The sequence below is a fragment of the Peromyscus californicus genome, unplaced genomic scaffold (genome assembly GCF_007827085.1).
Source record: "Peromyscus californicus insignis strain IS unplaced genomic scaffold, ASM782708v3 Scaffold_13__1_contigs__length_99412109, whole genome shotgun sequence".
NCBI lineage: Eukaryota > Metazoa > Chordata > Mammalia > Rodentia > Cricetidae > Peromyscus > Peromyscus californicus.
The window spans coordinates 16,400,045-16,419,662 of record NW_026294424.1 but is presented as its reverse complement, the minus strand read 5'-3'; positions in this window follow the sequence as shown (position 1 = coordinate 16,419,662).

Sequence of the window (19,618 nt, the reverse complement as noted above, 5' to 3'; positions counted from 1 at the left end):
TTTTAAGAGACAAAAAGCAGCATTAAGAAGAAGTTGTGATATTTCAACCCTTTTTTAGTCATAAGGGATAAATAGCCATGGGGAGCATTGCAGACAGTGAGTCCTTCTGTGTCAGGGATGGTCAAGTGGGGTCTGCAGGAAGCTTTGTCAGCAGCCACAGTGAAGGAGGGTATGCTCTCTCCTGCTGAGAAACAGTAATTCAGACTGTTAATATTCTGATCTGTCCAGTGAAATTCTGACCCTTGGCACCGCCCTTCCTGTAAAAGGAAAAACTTGGCCCCTTCTCTCTCTTCTGCTTTCCTCCCATGAGGTGGTGCACCCCTTCCCCCTCCTCCCTCTTTCTCTCTCCTCTCCCCCCCCCCCCCCCCCGCCCCCCACACCAAATAAAACTCTTCACTGAGCACTGTCTGCATGGCATTTCTGTCTCTCATCTATTAGTGAAATTATTAAGGCCACTCCACGTAGTTAAAAGGAGATTTATTTAATGGCGTAACTTACAAGTTAAGGGATAGGCAGGTTGCGGGGTCTGGGGAAGGTGTATCGCAGTCCAGCGGTGTTCTCTGGAGCTCTGCTTGGCCCACCTTCACTGTCCAAGGTCCCGGAACCAAGTGAGTGCCCTGCCCATCCAGATCTCAGGTCTCCAGGCACCTCCCTCAGCCCCGCCTTGTAGGCGTGACAGTTGCCAAAGTCTCATGGGGGTTGGAACTTCCAGATCAAAGCTGGAATGGCTACCCACTACATCTCCCCCTTTTTGTCTAAATAAGAAGGTTCTAACCTAATACAAGACTAGATACAAAGGAATGGTTATCAAATATATTGTCCAGGAATAATGAGGGATAATGACCTAGATAAGATGGAACTACAACCAATGCGAACAATATCAAGCAAGAAACACATACTAAAATCCAGAGAAGTATAGAGCATAGGTAAATGACATGTTACAAAGATCATTCCAAAAGGTATCCTATCTTAAAGAACCTGAATCTAATACTTAATATGTTCTATCTACTAAGTTGTAACTATAACTGCTAGTCTTCAATCCCATCAAAGACCTGAGAAGGAATATAATGGTACCTGAGAAATGGTAGATGGATGCAAGCAACTTTCGGGAATCTTGCAAGAGTAGACCGAGACAGCTGGCAGCCTGGACAGTCACCTAATGTTTCTCAGCATTGTTGGTATATTCAAATTGGCTACAGGCCTAAAGCATCTGACAGACCATTTTCAGAAGCAGGAATTCTGAAAGACCATCTTACCCTGTCTTGGCAGAGTACAGTGGTCGCTTTCCTTGTGTCCCACTTGTCCAGAAAGGACAGCACTGCATTTGTACTGTCAGCCGTTGAGGCAAGGGCAGTTCTTTGCTCAATAGGTCATTTTGTGCCAAGAAGACAAACTTCTAAATGGAAATGTCTAGAAGCCCAACATTCTCTCAGGATCAAATTGGTGCAGCCAGGAGCAATTGTGTCTCATGTCAACAGAATTCTAAGTTATTTAAATGCCATATTCTCTAGGTCTATGAAGTGTTTGAAGATTACCTGGGCATCTGATCTATGTATCTGTAAATCTGGATAACCTAACTAACGTAACTATAGAGATGACAAGCATAGGTGACTATAAATCTATAAGTCTTATTTACCTTAATAACCTAAGGACTAAGGCTTCCTTAGTTAACAAGGTAAACAGTCTATAATCAAATGTATGGTAAAGAACGATGACTTCAAAATTGTCACAATACACAAGATGTTTATAACAGAGGTAGGAGTATATAGTGTGATATGCAATATGACAATAATCTTAAATATATATCAATATACCGAATATCCTAAACAGAAGTAGAACATACATAAAGTATGACAGATATAAATTTACATTTGTATCAATATACATATGTTTCAAATAAGAGTAAAAATATATGTACATTATAACAAATATAGTTCTGTATTTGTATCAATATACAAATTATCTTAAACAGGAATATAAAAATAGTTTACATTTGTATCAACATATAAGAATCCATAACAGTGCAAATTACAGTGCAAATTATTTAAGGCTGCTATTTTACTAAATTTGTTTACTAGTATATACAATAATCTACCATAATATCTTATACCTATCCATTCCATTTCTTCTTTTCCCTTTTTTCTCTCTTTTTTTTGAATACTGAGTTTAATATTTTCTTCCACCCCCAACCCTATAACCATCATCCACAACCCTGAGAATTATGAAACCTAAGGGAGAAGGGCCGTCGTTTTCTTAGAATTGCTTCCTGCTGTTTAGGGGGTACTCTGTTGGGTACTGTGAGAAAGCTCAGATAGTTAAATCTCAGTTAGACTAACTGTAGGTTCTGCAGCAAGTCTTAGAGTAATGTGTAAGATTGTCTGAAATTCTGGTAAGTATAGTATGATGATGATTACCATGGCATCATTCTGGATTGGGTAGAGTTGTTGTTGGGGTCCCATCTTCCTTCTGGAGACTTCTGAGATTGCTATTAGAAAAACTTATTTGTTATCAAAATGGAAGGTTTGGATTTAAAGAGGACATAGCATGTAAGAAAGGATTCTGAGAAATCAAGAATAAGCATGGAGAGAATTAGAATCTAGAAGAAAATGGTCCCTTTTTATTGGTTTCCTTCTGTCCCACACCAGAGGGCTCTTCTGATATGGGACTGAAGAATCTCTCAAACTTCTTTTAGCAATGTGCTTGGGTTTGGAGAAGGAGTGAGCCAATTCCATCTCCAAAGCCAGCTTGGCTTATAATTGAATTGGAACCACAATTTTTCTAGATTGATAGAGAGATAGATGTTAGACAGTGAGATTTTACCATGTGTAGATTGGTACCAATAGATTCTTTCTTTCTGCTGTAAACATCTGGATATCCAAGGCCTTATGATTTTTGGAAGGTGGGTATTTCCATTATCCTGGAAAGACAAAAACAGAACCCTACCCCAACCTTTGATTGTTAAATTTTTCTTACAACTTGTAGAGATGTCACATTGGTGGATGATCTTTTACTTCTCCTCATCAAGGGGTTTTTCCTGTTTGAATCAAATTTTTATTAATTTTGTTGGTATCCATAGCTTTTCTTCTCCTGCAGAAACAAAGGCAAAACCCCTTCCCCAACATAGAACATATCCAGGTTTCCATTCTGAGGTCAGCACATCCTTGAAATAAACCGGTTGGTTTAGCTCAGGAGTTTTGTCTGTCATCCAGTGTCTCTCCGCAGCTGTTGTTCCTTTCTCATCAGCATTGAGAAAATTCAAGGTTAATAAAGTACTATGCAATCTATTTCTAGGAGTCATTGTTACCTGTTGCTGTTTATTTAGCATATCCTTTAAAGTTCGATTGGATCTTTCTATGACTGCTTGGCCTGTGGGATTGTGTGGTATACCTGTAATATGCTTTATATTGTAATAAGCAAAGAATTGTCTCATTTTATTTGAGACATATGCTGGGGCATTGTCTGTCTTAATTTGTACAGGTATTCCCATGATGGTCATAACTTCTAATAGGTGTGTAATCACAGAATCAGCCTTTTCAGAACTCATAGGAATTGCCCATTGAAATCCTGAATAGGTGTCAATGGTATGATGTACATACTTTAATCTTCCAAATTCTACAAAATGAAACACATCCATCTGCCAAATTTCATTTCTTTGTATACCTTTTGGATTGCTCCCTGCAGGTAATGGAATTTGGTTATAGATGGAACAAGTAGGACATTTTTTCACAATATCCTTAGCCTGTTGCCAAGTGATGAAAAAATCCTTCTTCAAACCTTTGCTATTTACATGATATTTCTTATGAAATTCTGAAGCTTCTAGCATATTACCTATTAGTAACTGATCAATATCATCATTATCTTGTGCTAGAGGTCCTGGCAGACCTGTATGGGATCTGACATGTGTTATATATATATAGGATGTTCCCTTTTTCTGATGATTTCCTGCAATTGTATGAATAATGAAGTTAATTCTGCATTATCAGGAATAAATTCAGCAGTTTCAATATGTAAAACAACTCTCTCTGCATATTGAGAGTCAGTGACTATATTGAGGGGTTCTGTGATGTCCATCAGTACCATAAGAATGGCATACAGTTCTGCCTTTTGTACAGAGCTGTATGGACTTTGTACCACTTTACTTAAGTCTCTTGATTTATATCCTGCTTTCCCTGATTTATTTGCATCAGTATAGAATGTGAGGACTCCAGAAATTGGCTTTTGTCGTACAATGTGAAGAAGGACCCATTCGGTCTTCTTTATGAATTCTATTCTCTTGCTTTTGGGATAGTGGTTGTTAATCTTTCCCAAAAAGTTACTGCAGGCTCTCTGCCAGTATTCATTATCTTTCCATAGTGATGAAATTTCTTCATAAGTTAAAGGTACTACAATTTCTGCTGGTTCCATTCCTGTCAACTGGTGAAGTCTTAGTTTACCTTTTTGAATCAAATCAGAGACCTTTTCTATATAAGTCTTTAATTTCTTATTTGGTTTACGTGGTAGGAATATCCATTCCAATATAATATCAAAATACCTGTGGGGGAATGTCTGGAGGGGAATATGACAAGAATGCATTTAAGTTCTGGATCCACATGATCCACATGTGCTTCTCGAATTGTCTTTTCTACTAGAGCCAATTCCTTCTCAGCTTCGGCTGATAATTCTCTTGGACTATTTAATTCTTTGTCCCCTTCTAGAGTATTAGCCAAATTTTGTAGTCCATCTTTGGGTATTCCCATGATACCCAGTAAGTTGGAAATGCTTCCTAATAACTTTTGAAAATCATTAAGAGTCTTCAATTGATCTCTCCTTAGTTGTACCTTTTGGGGTCTAATTTTTTGTAGCTCTATCTTATATCCTAAGTAATTAATAGAATCTCCTCTTTGTATTTTTTCAGGAGCAATTTGCAGTCCCCAGCGAGGCAAAACTTGTTTTACTTCTTCAAACATGCTTTCTAATGTATCTAATTTTGGATCAGCTAATAGGATATCATCCATATAGTGATAAATTATAGATTGTGGAAACTTTACACGAATTATCTCCAATGGTTTCTGCACAAAGTATTGGCACAAAGTAGGGCTGTTTAACATTCCCTGTGGGAGGACCTTCTATTGATATCTCTTGACTGGCTGAGAATTGTTATAATTAGGTACTGTGAAGGCAAATTTTTCTCTATCATTTTCTTGTAAGGGTATGGTAAAGAAACAGTATTTTAAGTCAATAACTATTATAGGCCATTCTTTAGGTAGCAGAGAGGGCAAGGGCATCCCAGTCTGTAGGGAGCCCATTGGCTGAATTACTTTATTAATAGCTCTCAGATCTGTCAGCATTCACCAGTTACCAGACTTTTTTTTAATAACGAATACAGGAGAATTCCAAGGGCTGGTAGATTCTTCAATGTGTTGAGCATTTAACTGCTCTTGAACCAGCTGTTCTAAAGCTTGTAGCTTCTCTTTTGTCAAAGGCCATTGTCCAACACAGACAGGTTTATTAGTTAGCCATTTTAAAGGTAAGGCAGTTGGTACTTCTGAGAGTTCAACAGCAGTTGTGCTCTGTTTGTGAACAGCCTGAATGGTTGGTGACTGATTTTTATAGCATGTCATGATATTGTTCCTAGAAACATGTATTGGTCTGTATTCCTTTTCTGAAAGTGTAGGAATTTTAATCTGGGTATTCCACTGTTGTAACAGATCTCAGCCCCAAAGATTTACTGCTACATTTGCTACATATGGCTTCAGCCTTCCTCTCTGTCCTTCTGGCCCTATGCATTCAACCCATCTCGAACTCTGTTTTATGTGAGATAGGGTGCCAATCCCTAAAAGTTGGACATCTACCTCTTGAAGAGGCCAATTCGGATGCCATGATTTTGGTGTAATCACATCTGCATCTGTGTCTACCAGGCCCTCCAGAACCAGGCCATTAATTCGAATCCTAAGCTTTGGTCTTTCTTCATTTACGGAAGTCTGACAAAATATTTGTTTTATAGTGTTCTTTGTAAACTGTAATCCACCTATCAGAGCTGTTTTATCATCCATTGCAGTATCGGTTTTTACATTAGGCATTGGTTTATTCAGTTGTCCTGGAGAGGAATTTCTTCCACAGTGGCTGGGAATGTTTGTACTACATTTGATTTGGGGGCCTGCAGGAGGCCCCCTGTGGCGTTTCCCACCAGTAAAGGGTTGCCTCGTATATCTATTTTTGATCTGCACTTACTGGTCCAATGTCGGCCTTTGCCACACCTTCTACATAATCCAGGAGGTGGTTGGGGTCTCCTGTTTAGGCTATTCCTAAAAGGAGTATTACTTCCAGGAGTACCCCACGTACAGTTTTTACTTATATGACCTGGTGTACCACATTTAAAACATCTGGTAACACGGGGCCTTCTTTCACCTCTGGGATTTGTCTCTCCTATCTAAGCCTCATTACTGTGAAAGACCTCACTTATAGCAAGCTTTTACTTAGCCTAAGAAGCGCCATTCTGCAAGGCAGGGAAAACAGGGAGTTCATGACTGTGGCTGGCCACCTGGCCTTGGTAAAGAGAGCTGTGGTCAGCCACCTAGCCTTGGGAGAAAAACCGTTGAGTCAAAATAAGACATCTGTGGTTAGCTACCCGACCTTGGGGAATAAATAGTTGGGCTGGGAAAACACCCACAAGGCCAAGTCAGACACACACATCAAATTCCCGAGAAGTTTAAGAGTTCACCCTGACCTTAATTGAATCCACCAATGGGAACCCTGTAACTATGCCTCTCGCTTCTGTAACCGCGCTTCTGCACCTGGAAACCTTTAAAAAGTCCCCCTTACCCTAGGAGGGCGCGCAAGTCTTCCGAGAGACTTTGTCACCCAGGTACCTGTATAATAAACCCTCTTGCTGTTTGCATCTAATCCGTGGTTTCGGCGTGTTCCCTGGGGTTGGGGTCTCTCCTGAGGGAAGATCTCCTCAGGGGGTCTTTCATTGGAGGTTCCACCGAGATCAGAGACCCCTCCCTGGGACCACCGACCCACCGTCAGGAGGTAAGCCGGCCTCAGTTTATGTTGTCCCTGTCCTGAGTATTGTTTGTCTGTCTTTGTCTGTCTGTGCGCATCTGATGATCTGTCTGTAGCGGTGGGGGCTGAAGGAGCTGACGAGCTCGGACTTCGCCCACCGTAACCCTGGAAGACGTTCCACGGGTGTCTGAAGTCCCCTCAGGGGCACGGTTTTTCAGGGCCACTCACGTATCCAAGGGATACGTGGTGTTGGTCGGAGACGAGGAGTCCGGACCCTCACAGCAGTCTCCCTCTGAGTTTTTGCTTTCGGTTTGGAACCGAAGCCGCGCAGCGCGTGTTAGTCTTATTTCTGTTTGTTTATTGTTCTTCATTTTCTGTTTAACCGTTCTCCTCCTAGAAACAGCCATGGGACAGACTGTCACCACCCCCTTGAGCCTCACGCTCGACCACTGGTCAGACGTGAAGGCACGAGCCAACAACAAGGGAATTGTAATCAAGAAAAATAAATAGATCACCCTTTGCGAGGCTGAATGGGTCATGATGGATGTGGGATGGCCTCGCGAGGGAACTTTTAACCTCAGTCTCATTTCACAGGTGGAGGGAAAAGTTTTTGCTCCGAGCCCCCATGGCCGCCCGGATCACTATTGGCAACCGAACCTCCCCCATGGGTTAGGCCGTTCCTCTCCCCTCCAGTGCCCCAGGCTTCCTCCCCCATGTCACTGCGACCCCGCCCCGCCCGGCCTGCGCTTCCCGCCGCCGCCGACCAGGCTTCCTCCCCCACGGCACCGCCGCCCCCCTCGCCCTTCCTACCTCCTCCCTTTATCCTGTTCTCCCACGAAAGGATCCCCCTAAGACCCCTGTCCTTCCCCCAGACCCCAATTCACCTCTTATTGACCTCCTGACAGAGGATCCACCTCCATACCCAGGGAATCGGAGACTAGAGGGACCGGCGGCTTCCGCGGCGCCTTCCGCGGCGGCCCCGGCGGCTTCCACGGGGGGGCCTCCGAACCAACGCCGGCCTCCTCCCCACTTGCTGATGAGGCTCCAGCTCCCTCCCCAATTGCTGGTCGCCTCCGAGGAAGGCGCGACGAACCAGCCAAGGACCCTGTTGCCCTGACTAACTTGATTGAGTCCATTTTAGTGACCCACCCAATTGCCTAATGTATGCAGCTTTTCCCCTCACCCGCCCGGACTGGGACTTCATGACTCCAGAAGGTAGGGAGCACCTACGTCTCTATCGCCAGTTGCTCTTAGCGGGTCTCCGGGGGGCTGCTAGACGCCCTACCAATTTGGCTCAGGTTAGAAATGTGATCCAGGGCAGCATTCTTAGAAAGACTCAGGGAGGCCTATAGAATGTACACCCCATATGATCCGGAAGATCCAGAATCTATCAGTCAAGTTCAGATATAAGGGCCAAGTTACAGAGACTAGAGGGATTGTTTGTCAGATTTATTAATAAGAGAGAGACAGAGAAAATGTTTAATAAGAGAGAGACAGAGAAAATATTTAATAAGAGAGAAGCAGAGAAAATGTTTAATAAAAGAGAGGCAGAGAAAGAAAAAAACTCCCGAAGAGCGGGAAGAGAGGATGTGGCAGAAACAGGAAGAAAGGGACGAGAAACGTCATAAAAAAATAAGTAAAGTCCTGGCCGCTATAATGTCTCAGGGACAGGGCAGAGAGAGAGTTAGGACGGGAGATCAAAGAAGGATACCGCTTGATAAAGACCAGTGTGCTTACTGCAAAGAGAGAGGAACAACAGCAGGCCTTTCAACGAATTAAGAGAACTTTACTCGAGTCACCAGCCCTTGGCCTACCAGATCTAACTAAGCCCTTTGAACTGTTCGTGGACGAGAACTCAGGCATTGCAAAAGGAGTGCTGGTACAGAGACTGGGGCCATGAAAGAGACCTGTAGCCTATCTATCCAAGAAACTAGACCCGGTAGCTGCAGGTTGGCCCCCTTGTCTGCGCATGGTAGCCGCTATTGCTGTCTTGCTCAAGGACGCAGGGAAACTGACTTTGGGACAGCCATTAACTGTGTTATCCTCCCATGTGGTGGAAGCTCTGGTCCGACAGCCCCCAGACCGAGTGATGTTCGGACCAGTTGTCTCCCTCAATCCTGCGACCCTGATGCCCTTGCCAGACCCATCCGAGGAGTACAACTGCCTCCAGATTCTGGCAGAGGCCCATGGTACCCGCTCCGACCTCACAGAAGGGCCGGAGCAGCCGTCACCACCGAATCAGAGGTCCTTCAACAGACACCTTTTCAGGATGGACAGAGGCCTTCCCTACCAAGAAGGAGACCGCTAACGTGGTAACCAAGAAACTCCTGGATGACATATTTCCCAGGTATGGGATGCCCCAGATATTGGGGTCAGACAATGGGCCCGCTTTCATCTCCCAGGTAAGTCAGAAGGTGGCCAGGCTATTGGGGATCAATTGAAAACTACATTACCGCCCCCAGAGCTCAGGACAGGTAGAACGCATGAATAGAACCATTAAGGAGACTTTAACCAAATTAACGCTTGCAACTGGCACTAGAGATTGGGTGCTCCTACTCCCGCTAGCCCTCTACCGAGCCCGGAATACTCCTGGACCTCATGGCCTAACCCCATTTGAGATTCTATATGGGGCTCCCCCACCAATTGTAAATTTCCTCCACCCTGATATCTCCTCTTTTGCCACTAGCCCAACCCTGGAGGCGCACCTCCAAGCCCTCCAATTGGTACAGAAGACGGTGTGGAAACCCCTGGCTGATGCCTACCAGGAGCAACTGAACCGCCCGGTGGTGCCTCACCCATTCGAGATTGGGGACTCTGTCTGGGTTCGACGCCATCAATCCAAGAACCTAGAGCCGAGATGGAAGGGACCGTACACGTCTTGTTAATAACTCCCACCGCACTCAAGGTTGACGGGATAGCGACTTGGGTCCACGTGTCACATGTGAAAGCTGCCAAGAAACCCAACGAAGCAGAGAACACCGAGACGTCTACATGGAAGGTTCAACGCTCTCCAAACCCACTAAAGATAAGACTCACCCGTGGGCCCCCTAATCATCCTCCTGCTCATTTTAATATTTGGGCCATGCATCTTCAATAGATTGGTCCAATTTGTCAAGGACAGGGTTTCTGTTGTCCAGGCTTTGGTCTTGACCCAACAATATCAGAGGCTAAGACAGTCGGAGATGGAGATGACCCCTTATTCTCCATCCTAAAATGGAAGATTCCATTTTGGGCCCATAAGAAAATGGGGGAATGAAAGACCCCACTTATAGCAAGCTTTTACTTAGCCTAAGAAACGCCATTCTGCAAGGCAGGGAAAACAGGGAGTTCATGACTGTGGCTGGCCACCTGGCCTTGGTAAAGAGAGCTGTGGTCAGCCACCTAGCCTTGGGAGAAAAACCGTTGAGTCAAAATAAGACATCTGTGGTTAGCTACCCGACCTTGGGGAATAAACAGTTGGGCTGGGAAAACACCCACAAGGCCAAGTCAGACACACACATCAAATTCCCGAGAAGTTTAAGAGTTCACCCTGACCTTAATTGAATCCACCAATGGGAACCCTGTAACTATGCCTCTCGCTTCTGTAACCGCGCTTCTGCACCTGGAAACCTTTAAAAAGTCCCCCTTACCCTAGGAGGGCGCGCAAGTCTTCCGAGAGACTTTGTCACCCAGGTACCTGTATAATAAACCCTCTTGCTGTTTGCATCTGATCCGTGGTTTCGGCGTGTTCCCTGGGGTTGGGGTCTCTCCTGAGGGAAGATCTCCTCAGGGGGTCTTTCAACTGTAGTTAAGAGACTCAACACCATTAGTATACTGAATCCATTCTTCCAAAGGAGCTGATCTGATCTTTAATGGTATAAGTATTCTTCTACATTCTGCATTAGCATTGTCGAATGCCAAGGACTCAGTTAATACTTTTCTTAATTCTTTATCTGATACAGCTTTTGTTATAGCTGTGTTCAGCCTTTGTAAAAAATCGGTGAAGGGTTTGTGAGGTCCCTGAAATATCTTTGTGTATACCTCAGTTGGTTTTCCAGGTTCTGGAATTTTTCCCAACCATTTAGAGCTGCTGTATGGCATAGGGATATTGTATGCTCATCATAAGTGGCTTGTACATTCCTGTCAGCGAAACATCCCTCACCAAGTATTTGATCTTGGGAGATCACAAAACCTCTGATTTTACCTTGTTGTTCTAAATTTTTTGCCTCTTCTCTCAACCAGCTTTTCCACTGTAGCTGCTGGCTATATTCTAGAACAGCTGAAATTAACTGATGTCAGTCATCTGGGATGATTCTATGTGAGGTAGACCACGAGTTTAACATCTGTCTTACATATGTGGAGTGTATCCCACAGGTAACTACTGCTTCCTTTATATTTTTAAAGTCCCTTGTTGAAATTGGTTGTAATGTATATGTATTATATGGCTCGGGGTGTGTGTCATCTGCTGGCTTCTCATGGATGATAACAGGATAAGCCATTGTGTGAGAGCCATTTGGAGATGTTACAACCTCTATGGTCTTGCCCTTCTGCTTATTAGGTCCCTTGTCATGTTTACTGAGAGTTTCTTCTAAGGCTTGCAAACGAGCACCTAGGATCTGTTCTAGGGAGTGAACCTCCTCTCTGGCAAGGGACTCCAGATTTCTCATGGAATCATAGAAGTTTTTATGTTCCTCAGAAACACATGATTCCATGGACCTTATCTTATCAATTAATGATAATCTTTCTTCCTTATATAGTGTCTGGAGAGTTAGTGTTCTGTCCATTAAATATTCACATTTATTATCAATAAGATCAATTTTTGGTACAAGCCTGTTTTGTAAATCCTGATCAGGAGATTCCAGAGAAAGAATCTTTTTCTGTAAGTTTTCATTGCTCTCTTTTAAAGCAGATTCCAGAGAGAGAATCTTTTTCTGTAAGCTTTCATTGCTCTCTTTTAAAGCCTGTAAATCCTGGTTAGCAGATTCCAGAGAAAGAATGTTATTCTGTAAGCCTTCATTGCTATTTTTTAAATCATGTATCAGTCCCAATAATGACTCATCTTTGTTCTTGTTATTAAACCAGTGCTTGAACATTGTGTGAATTATTACGATGAATGCCAAAATGGTACAGGCCAGATATGCCTTAGGAATTCCAGGAAGATGTCATTCATCATACAGGCAAAAAGGTTTTCAAATTCTTGTGAGGTAATGTTGTCAGCCATATTACAAGAATTATTCAAAATTTGTTAGTCAATTTTAAGGTGTAAAATTATCAAGTACTTTTACTTGAAACAATATGCTTACCTTTCGTGGTTTTGGAGGGTGTAGTAGCACTTTTCAGTCAGCACGTGGCATTGGTACAGCTCCAAAGCAGGGTCTGCTGGTGATCTTGGCTGACTGCAGCTCGCTGGAGTCAAGATGGCGGGAGCCGGAGCCGGTGCCAGCTCTCAGGAAGCGGGGGAGTGCCTCTTTCGCTGGTCTCAGGGCTAAGCTAGGGAACTGAGAGCAGACTAGCTGCTCCCTTTTTTGGGAATGGAACCGTGTAGGCGTTCCCTGGTTATATGGAACTTTGCAGGCGGGTTTAGGTACCCGCTAGCCGGAGAGGAGGCTGAGGGTGGGAACCACCCAGGCCTTTGGAATTTGCCCCACATGAGTGCCAGATATTGGTGAAATTATTAAGGCCACTCCACGTAGTTAAAAGGAGATTTATTTAATGGCATAACTTACAAGTTAAGGGATAGGTAGGTCGTGGGGTCTGGGGAAGGTGTATCGCAGTCCACCGGTGTTCTCTGGAGCTCTGCTTGGCCCACCTTCACCGTCCAAGGTCCCGGAACTGAGTGAGTGCCCCACCCATCCAGATCTCAGGTCTCCAGGTGCCTCCCTCGGCTCTGCCTTGTAGGCGTGACAGTTGCCGAAGTCTCATGGGGGTTGGAACTTCCAGATCTAAGCTGGAATGGCTACCCACTACACTCATCTGCCATGGTGCACCTTGGCTCTACCTGTCAGGACCTCCCTCATACAATATCATAACATTGGCACCCAGCATTGCCAGGCAATCCCACTGCTTTTGTTGTACCCAGATCATGACCCACAGAGAGACCACTAAGGATGAGCATACCAGAATGCAAAAGCAAGGTTTAATTCAGGATATCCAAAAGCAATACAAGCCTAGGCAGGGACTTTGTCTAACAGATCCAACGCAGTGGAGGCTGGAGGAAGCGCCTGCCTCTTTGCAAGCTCAGTTTTTAAAGGCAAAAATCACAAGGTTACATCATTTAGGGGTGCTAGTACGGATACAATTCTGATTGGCTTGTGTCTAGGAATTCCAGAAATCACAATTTAATTTTCCTTCTAAGGAGGTGGTTGCCCATCACCATTTCTCATTGGCTGCCCCCAGATGGGGGCATCTGGTGATTACACAGTCACTATGGAAACTAGGGTTGGGACACTCTATGGTCAAACAGTTACCTAGGGAACCAGGGAGAGGACATTCCATAGTCCGGCAGTCATTACCTCCTGACTATCTTGTAACTCTGTACTTTTACACTTCCTGGTTTCTGGAATCTGGACTGACTGGTTTCAGTAACTCCTGGCCTATTCCGGTAACTCATGGCCTGTACCTAAAAGGAGAAATCTTAGGCCTTAGTTTTAGGGTGAAAGCATTTTGGTCTTATTTTGGTTCCACACTTTCTCCTGCCTGTGGCACTCTGAGGAGCTTTGGGACCCTGTACCACCCACCATTTTTCTGGCCAGAGGACGTGGGTAAAATCTTCACCCTATTGGATCTGTAAGTTTCTTCCTTCCCTTTTGGCCATTTTCCCACAACTGAGGATTATATCATGGTGCTGGTACCACTTCTCTTCTGGGCTCTAAGCCCCTCAGACCTATGCCCTCTAAAGCCCATGCCATTGTGGCGATTGTTGTGCCCAGATCGTGACCCCCAGAAAGACCACCAAAGATGAGCATGCCAGAATGTAAAAGTAAGGTTTAATTTGGAATATCCAAAAGCATATCCAAAAGTAATACAAGCCTAGGCAGGGACTTTGTCCAATACATCCAACACAGTGGAGGCTGGAGGAAGTGCCCACCTCTTGCAAGCTCAGTTTTAAAAGGCAAAAACCACAAGGTTACATCATTTAGGGGTGCTAGTATGGGTACAATTATGATTGGCTTGATTCTAGGGGCTTTCTAGAAATCATGGCTTAATCTTACTTCTGAGGGGGTGGTTACCTGCCACCACTTCTCATTGGCTGCCCTCAGGTGGGGACATTTCTGTGGTCAGTTACCCTGGAAACCAGGGAGAGGACATTCCATAGTCTGGCAGTCATTACCTCGTGACTACCTTGTGACTCTGTACTTTTACACTTCCTGGTTTCTGGAATCTGGACTGACTGGTTTCAGTAACTAATGGCCTATTCCTAAAAGGAGAAATCTTAGGACTTAGTTTTAGGGTGAAAGCATTTTGGTCTTATTTCTAAGATGGCTCATTTTGGTCTCACAGCGATGGTCCTTTAGTTATCTTGTGCTGTTATACCTCATTGTGGAAAGATGAGCCTACAGGCCCCAGCCCTCTCCCTGTCACCCCCCCCCCCCCCATGCTCCTTCAGCCTCTGCTAAGCAATTACATCATCACCTGCAGCCGGGTTCCTTTCTGCAACATGTAAAATTGCCCACCAGGCAAAGCTGGCTGTCTTGGCCTGTCCCTTGCTCCTAATTCCTCTTCTTGTCTGTAAAGTATCACTTAAATCTTTCCTCTCTGTCATTTTGCCTCTGTCACCAGAACCTCCTATTCCACCCGCTGGAGTTTCATGTGAGTCCCCCTCCAACCATGGCTTGGAGCCCTGCCACTCCCTCTTCTAGCAGCCTGCCTTCTTGCTGCCCTGAAATGGGGCTCCACTGGCTGCTGCACCACCACTTGGTCACATGGTCAGGTGCCATATTTGATAGGGACAATCATTTGATCAGGTAGTACCATCTTAAATAAGGGCAACAACATGGTCTAGCCACCATCTTGGCTAAGGTCAAAATAGGCAGGTCGTATTACTAAGGGCAGTGTGGGTGGGGGCACCCAGCACTTAAACAATCGGGGTAGGGTGGAGAGAGGTCCAGTCTTAGTCTGCTGTTTATTCCTCCATGACCACTCCAGGGCCTGGAGACATATACACTCCCTCGGGGGCATCAGCGGAACTACATGTTGGTGATATAGCCAACTTTCCAGCTAATTGGCCTGGTAGTCCTCAGCTGCCCCTCCTATGGGGGTGGTGGGGACGACATGCTCCTATGCTCCTGTGGGATAGGGTAGCAGCACTAATACATAAGTGCTGTAAGCCACAGGAAAATGTAATGGAATTCAGCTACTATCACAAAAGCTACTACTTGGAAAAGTCAAGGACTTCTCCAAAGGTCAAGCCATGGCTTAAGAAGTCTTGGTGATATTTTAGCTTTTAGGAATCATTTGGTTCCTAAAATGATTTTCTTGTGTGCTTCCAAGAACTCCTAACAGTGTATTTATCTAAAATGCCTATCAAGCATCCAAGGCCAAATGAAACAACACCTGTCTCCTAGGTCAGGTGGATAGCTTTATTTCTTGTGCAATTTAGCGTGAGACCCTCCTTTCTTATACAACCTTACTAATAGACCCCTAACTTCTCACCTAACCACCTCTAGGAATATAGACTTAATAGACCCCAGACCCAGGGTACTACCTTCTCGGGTGGGTGCCCCAAGAACCCAGACTCCAGTCCAGTTGATGCAAACAGCAAGAGGTTTATTGATGCGGCTGTGCAGTCAGGCTACTCTCCTCCCAAGAGCAAGAGTCGAGCCCTACTGCAGTCACATAGGTACTTTTAAAGGGAAAAAAAAAAACCATACAAAGTCATAAGATTACAATTCCCATGCAATTTCGTTCCGATTCACAAGATCATGGCCTAATCACAGGGTAGGTACAATCACGTCCATGTGCACATTTTTCCCGGAACCTCATGGGGGGGGTATCAGGGCGGGAGTGAAGGTTACACAAAGGTTACAGTGGTCTTTCCTGGAATACTTGCAATTATCCTGGTCACAGGTGAGCAACATATCTTAACAGAAATCTCCATACATTGTGGTAAGGGTGGTTGAGTAATGGCTGAGTCAGTCTGCCTTTGGAACTAGCTTTTTAGTTCCTCATTCTCCTGGGGCTTGGGAGGTGTAAGCCTGAAGGGCTAGGGTCTTTCAGACTGAGCACATAGATCCCCTTTTTGATATACTAACCGGTCATTCACACTCAGTTGACCTCCTCTTTTACTACTCCCATTTTGGATTATAAAAGAAAGTCTGGTGGTCACTGCCTGAGGAAAATTCTTACCTGCCTTTATGACCTCGTAGAATTCAAGTCTGGTGACCTTGCTTGACCAGGGGATGGCTATTGCTTGAGTATATAACTGGATTCCTGGGAGACTTAGGATGAAAGTGGAGAACTTAGAGAGAACAGAGAGGGATAAGGAGGATTTGGACCAGAGAGAATGTGTGAATGAGATAGAAGATGAGGAAGAGTCAGATGGGGAAGTACTAGCTGGGTAAGAACAAGATGAAAAGGATCTAGATGAGGCAGAATTAAGACGAGAGAATTAAGATGGAACTTAGAAGGAGCAGTAGATTGTAGCTAGAGTTTTCCTGCCTGGCCCACAGTCAGGACAAATCTCTATCACCCGCCAGTCCCACAGCCACTCAGACCCAACCAAGTAAACACAGAGACTTATATTGCTTACAAACTGTATGGCCGTGGCAGGCTTCTTGCTAACTGTTCTTATATCTTAAATTAATCCATTTCTATAAATCTATACCTTGCCACATGGCTCGTGGCTTACTGGCATCTTCACATGCTGCTTGTCCTGGTGGTGGCTGGCAGTGTCTCCTTCTGCCTTCCTGTTCTTTCTTTTCTCCTCTCTGTTAGTCCTGCCTATATTTCCTGCCTAGCCACTGGCCAATCAGTGTTTTATTTATTGACAAATCAGAGTAATTTGACAGACAGACCATCCCACAGCAGTAGATAAATAGAAAAATCAGGCAAGAAAGGAGCTAGGCATGAGAACAGAACTGAAGCTGTGTAAATAGGATGTTATGCCAGAGGAATTAAAGCAAGTGGACTATAGAGCTTGGTGTCCTGAGATTCTATTTCCCAAAAATAGTCCTCACCATTAGTTCTCTCTCCTGGGTCACTGGGATGTGTAATATTAAAGCTGGTCCCACTAATACATACAAGACATAAGATTTTAAATTTTGGATTTTAACATTTGGATACTATTTGGGTCACAAGCTCAGAATTTTAAACCTACAGGTATGAGTCTACTGCTGCTTTTCAGATGTCCCATCCCTGATCCAGCTGAGGAGTCTTTCTCATATGTCTATTCCTGAAGATGGCATTTTTTTTTCTCTCCTGGTCTCCAATTACCAAAACTATAGGCCTGAAAGCTTCAAATAAATTCATAAAATTTTAACTCATCTCTAGTCTATATTCCAGCAGGGTGGCAGAAACATTGAAGCAGCAGTTATGGAACATGTAGCACTTTCCCTGCCATGGATGCCAACAGAGATTTTTGTCTATGTGATGTGGACCATCCCCAGCCAAACATAATTATTTTCTTCCTCTACTGCTAGATCAGATTATAAATACCCCATTGGGTCCTGAACACCTGCGCCCCAGTTCAGCTTGTATCAGCTATGGAGAATACATCATCCTGTGCTCCCTGTTGATATTTATTAATTAAAATGGTTCTGCAATAAGATTCTGCACTTGACCTTCTTTATGCAGAACTGAGGTGACATTATATGACCTTAAGGAATTATTATGTCTATATCAATCATTCAGAGTTGGGCTTCACCCTGACTCACAAGCCCCTTTTCTCCTGTTCTCATTCAGCCTTGGGATCTTTCCCTGTTACTTTCCTTGCCTTCTCAGGAGACAGCTTAAGAAATAATTATTTCTATATGAGTCATTGAAGATTATAATCTGGCTGTACTCAAAGATCAGAACTACAGCTACAGGGTCTGAAAAATGGTAGTAGATTCAGATATCACAGCCAACAGCTTAAAGAATGTCTCTCTTCACTCAAGGTCTATTCAGGCTTAGAAGGTTAGCCCCCACCCTGCCCTTGCTAATTTCATTATGCCGTAACTAACTGGGAAACCTGTATATTCAGGTTTAAGCCATACACACACACACACACACACACACACACACACACACACACACACACACACATGCTCTCAAAGTCATAAGTACATCTAACAGATTTTGTTCCCCCAGTCCTCAAACACCTGTAGAGATCTGAGAATATGGCATTTAACATAAAAGCTTGTTAAGGTAAAGAGACATGTCAGCTCCTGGCAGCAGCATCCTGTATCATCTCCAAGAAGATAGATGGCCACTGTACCTTCACCTGAAAGCTTATGGTAAGGCAGCCATGGAGCAAAATGCTGAGATCCTGTCCAGACCATGAATAAAGAGGAGTAACAGAGATAGATAGTCCTCTTTGCTAAGACAGGTAGGACAACCTCCCCAATTCCCACTCTACAAAAAAATCTGTCAGATCTTCTGGGCCTATCAGCTGAACAAATGCTTCCTTTGGGGCTTCTTTCCCCCTGCCCCAGTGACCACAGAGAGACTTGGGATTGCTGCCTAGGTAGCTGGAAAGCTGTCTCACTTTTTAAATTTATCCTTCTCAAATCTGAAGATGTTTGATGACCAGGGTGTATCAGTTTGACAGCTCCAATCCCAAGATTACTGACAGTTCGTTAATACATTTCCTATTAAAATTACAGACAGGTATACCTCATTCACAGACTTCATGGTACAGGATAGATGGTTTTCAGATGTAACTCCAGAGGTTCAAAATTTTAATATTGATAAATGCAGCTTTGATAAACTGATACAACTTTGACTACAGATAGTTCTTAAGAGTCCTTAAATTTCTGTGGATTCTGAATCCTTTTGCTATGATGTAAATCTTTTCCAGCTGTCTTACAGATACCTACAGGTCCCTGGGAAAAGTTCTGCTACTGTATCAAGAAATCTGGTCTGATGAAACCTAGTGATCTCCAGAGCCCATTTTAACCTCACCCATTTTCAAGCATATCTTGCAGTTTCCCTCCCCTGCCTGGGCCAAGGGGCTCCCCAGATACACCAGCTCCTGCACCAGCTGGCACCAGCTCTGAGGTTGCCAACCCCCAACCAAGGACACCAACTGAGATGGATGCACCTCTACCTCCAGAGAAATGACAGATGTGATGACTCCTACAATCCTGAAGAACACATCCCTAAGTTCACTGCTGGTACCACCTCTCCGGGCTCAGGTGGGCACCTCCCCAGCAACTGGAATCTGGCTTTCCAAGATGTCCCAATGAAAGACATACATGCTGTCATGTCTCACTCATTCATGATAACAATCTATTTTTTTCTCCTAGTAACCTGCCCTCTCAGCACATTCAAAGGAACAGATGCCTGAGATTTTTCACAGTGACACAGCTCACTCAGGGAACAGATGCCTGAAATCTCCATGATGACAGCTAACTGGATGCTTCTTCATTCATGCCTCCCACCATGCATGACCGCTGGTTTCCCCCCTCTCCACTTCACCCCTTTCCAGCTTGAAGTAGCCTCAAGAATTCAGCAACCC